The following is a 4,707-nucleotide window of genomic DNA, read 5'->3' as shown; positions in this document are numbered from 1 at the left end:
ACTTTTGGCTGAAAGCGCCGTGAAGACAGTGAAGACGGACAAGACGGTACTGAACGAGATCCGTGTACGTAATGTAAATATAAATATACTAACAGCAATTGTGATGACGGTGTATACCAAAACAGCTATCAATTTATATTAGATATACTCATACCTAAATATATTAATAATATTTAATATATTTGTATTGATTTTACAAAAATGTATCATTCATTTGTGACTAAGGATACGTTTGTGGCAGTAAAAATGCTATAGTAAACTACAACAACATTTCCGCGAGACTGCGAGTGAAAAGTAAATCTAGTTGTTACTTTGAGGAGTCAAAAGAAAAAAATCGCTTGTTTGTATTTTTCTTAATAATCGGGATAAACTAACAATAATTTAAAGAAAAACGGAAATCTTTACACAAACCCAAGATTATATTATTAAAGTAATTATTTTGAAACCATGGTAACCTTAAAACTTTTTCGTTTATTATTATACTTTCAAAACTTTACAGTTCAAATACAGTATTATAGAATAGAATATAAAATATAGACATAAAAACGTGAAAAATTCAAATTTATTTTTCTCTTATGAACCATGGCAACCTGTAGATGATTTTTTCAAAAACAACCTAATTTATGTCTTTAACAGTGAATGGTTTTCACGGAATATTTACAAATAAGCTAAAACGTTGAACAAAACGTCGCCCTAACTTTTAAAACAATCATAGTTTCGATTACTAAAAATGTACTACTTAAGGCCTCGAAAAACTAGTTTTTTAGAAAAAACTACATTTTAAGAGTTATCTGGATGAAGGAGAGAAAGTCTTCAACTTCGAAATTCTACATCCGTGATTAGGTGTGTTTCCAAAACAATATTCGGACATAAAAAGAAAAAGTTAGTTTTATTTTTCTCATGTGGGTCACAGTGACCCGTGGATGGCTGTTTTCAAAAAAAAAAAACTAAATAAAGGTACTTTTTTTAAGAGTGTCGGGTATTTATTAGACTGTTATAAATATAATAGAATCTTCAAGGGACCGTAGCTTAATTCTTTGAAACACTAATGCATTCGATAATCTAAAAATGTACTACGAAAAATATGCATTACCTTAATGAAGGAGTAAGTTTTGAACTTCGAAAATCCAATGTACAGCTAATACATTCGTTCCCCCTCGTAATCAATGTAACACAATATTGCCGTAAAAATATATTTTCTCTTTGATGATTCGCGTGTGGACTGTGGAGCCATCGATCGCGACGTTGTAGTAAGACCGTAGTTTGTTAGACGAATGTTGAAAAATACCTATGAACCCCCAACCCCTTCCCCACTGTATACATATCTGGTCGTTCACGATAGACGACTGCGGACATTATAAATCATAATATATCGTATTTATAATGTAATATATATTTTTATTACAGGAACACGATATATATATATATATGATGATACGGGTAGTTGACAAACCGACGAAGTACGTAAAATCGCGGTTATTAGCTGTGGCCGTCGGTTAGGAGAGGACAACGGTGCAGGATCGGGAGTACGAGAAAGAGGGGGCACGGAGTCGCGCGATCGGTTAAAGACGCGTTGAACCCACGCCCGCGTGCCTTTTTACAATCGCGCGGCTCGACGGTGGCTATAGCGGTACCGGAGTGGACAACGATCGAACGTCGACGGCGCCAACAGCAGTTATGGCAATCGTCACTTATTCACGAGTGTTCGACAATGTCAATCGTTACGTGACAACACGACCGACTGCTTTATGGGACACGAGACGTCATCATAGATAACGGTACATAGCTGGACCGATACTGTACCGCATCGCGCGCACAAAGGTAACGACAAACGGTAGAAAAGTTGGCGGGCGGCGGTGGAACAGCCGGCGAAGAAGTCGGACGACGACAGTGATAAAAAAAACATTACAAACGTACTACTAAAGCGTTTAACGTCGACGAGTGGCTGGCCACGAAGCGGTGGCACACTCGGACGCGCGTCGAAATAAGGACGTGCAGGTGCTCGACGTCTACGCGTCACAACACCGGCGGTGGCTGACGAACGGTCGAACGCGATCGCGGGGACGCATAAAAATAATGCGGCGATCGATAAAGCAGCCGATCCAAATAGCAAATGGTGTTTTGCGACCGTGTACAAAAGCGCGATGTGGGTGTCGGAGACGTCTCAACAATATATTGTAAAAGTAAAAACAAATATCGTGTGATATGGGATTATACGAGAACACACAAACAATAGTCAGCACGTCTTTGAATGCAGCGACGACGGCATTGACGCGATCTCTATATATATATATATAATATGTACCGACTGTGGCTGTGATGACATCACTGACATCGTGTCACGGACTACACGTGATATTAACGTCGATACGTCATTGATAACAATAACATGCACAACGGGACAGTGTAACAATAATAACTGTAACAAGGTGACCGGCCGGCGTTTGCACCAGCGGGGACGCGCGATTTTGGTGTGACGCGTCGCCCGGAAGTCAGTGAATGAAACGGGCCCGTAGGTATTCACGACGGAACTGGTGTGCCGCCGATAACACACAACGAGGACGACTCACGGACGACGACCGGTATATGTATATATATGTGTGTGTGTGGTGATGGCGATGCAAATTATACGTACCGAGACGAAAGGTGAATCGTCGGGCGGCTATACGGTTTACGCACCAAAACGATATCATATGGTTTTACACGGAGTGCACCAATACACTCGTCATTCACATAACACTAATCTTTGATTATATGTATATCATTTATTTGGTCAATGTTTGCAAAACATTTAAACGGTTGTAACCTTCCAACAAAATCGAACATTATTATTATTACCTCAGGGCTCAGACCTATTACATGGTGTTTCAAAAGACTTTCAACACTAAAAATATCCATTTCACTGCATATTATTATGCTCTCGACTAACGGTGTACTCGCACCGAGTGTGTCAAGTTCAATCGGCTGCAGATAGTACGTGGAAACACTTCGATTAATAATTTATATTATCATTAATGTGTTGATCTACGCGTGAATGTAGTCAAATTATCTGCACAATGCGCCGGACGAGCCGAGTAAATACATAATAATATATTATTATTATATTTATATTTATTGGATTATTTTAGCTTTAATACAGGCGTTATTAGGTAATTAACTGTAGATATAGTCAATATCAATTATTTTATTAATCATTCATTATCGTGGCCACGTGTTGACCCGTAAAAATTTTCCTGGATTTTAACATAACATCCGATAAGTTGGTATAACCAAAAAGAGTTTTATCCCGTTTTAACTCACTGAACTTATAATACAATGTGGGCGAAATCCACCATCCCTTCAAAAATAGGTGTTGCAGCCAATTGCCGGTATTATAGAGTAATGACTAATGGTTATTGATATTGATTATGAATAATTGGGTACTAAAAATATTTTACTCGCGAATATAAGTAATAGTTACATAATTACATTTATTTTTTATCATGAACCTATATAGACAGTAGGCACATACTGCTTAAAATTTAAATGTAATAATACTTATTTTTCATTGAAATTATGACTTGTATATAATGGTTATAAACTTATAACTGATAATATACAGTTAATTTCGATTCGGCAGGTACCTATTAGCGCAATAATTGTACTATTCTTCAGTCAACGAAATTTACTTTTTTATTTTTTTAATATACGATGTAATATTAATATACCTAAAAAATAAAGGACATAATAATTATACTACCTATGTTTATCAAGGGTAAACGTATATACACGTTTGTTTTTAGTTTATAGTTTAGTCGTCAGTATATTATTATTATATTATTATTCGATATTTATTGGCGTAAATTGAACCTCGACGGGCTAGGTAAGGCTCCTGGGTATTGTGTTGCTTTTTTTCAAAAGTCTAAAGCCGCGGTTGAGTGTCTAATTGATCTGTCATAACCGATGCAAACCAATACTGATCTGAGAAATCCACCTACAGTAGATTGAGTACTCCGTGCAATCGCTAGTGCTTTTTATTCCGTCTCCGTCAATGCAGTTTTTTAAACATAAAACCTATAATTTTGGGACTGATTGAGCTAACTATCAACTGACCCTTTTAATTTTTAACAGTAAAACAATATTGTTATATCAAAATCAGATTTCGACATTTTTAAAAATATTTTTTTTATACGATTTGAATTGTATTGATACAAAAGAAAATGGTTTGAAAAAATTATATTTAGTAACGTTCAAATTATTAAACCTTGAAACGCATCCACTAGACCGGATCAATATATCTATATTTTATATTTATCTATCTAGATCCATTCATCTACAAATTACGTGTCCATAATAACTAACTTATAACTACATAATTACTTGTTTGAAAACTTTATTGATATTTTCAAATACCTATCTAAATTATCAAAAAATATACCCTAAAATTTAAAGTGTATGTACATAATTATTGTTATTCTAAAAATAAAAAAAAACAAAACCATAACAATAAAAATCGTTAAGTGTATAATTTTTTTTTTTCAAAAATGACTTGCAATGCGTCATATACAATTAAGGTATAACTACGGTATTGTTTATATCAGATACAGGTGAATAAATATTTAATACATTATACATAATATAATACTCTATAATATACAAATGTAAAATATGTATATATATATTTTATTTCTGTTGTAAAGTCAGTCTATACAATATCATAATTTATAA

This window comes from Rhopalosiphum maidis, chromosome 2 (assembly GCF_003676215.2).
Source record: "Rhopalosiphum maidis isolate BTI-1 chromosome 2, ASM367621v3, whole genome shotgun sequence".
Lineage (NCBI taxonomy): Eukaryota > Metazoa > Arthropoda > Insecta > Hemiptera > Aphididae > Rhopalosiphum > Rhopalosiphum maidis.
This window is presented reverse-complemented; position numbering follows the sequence as displayed.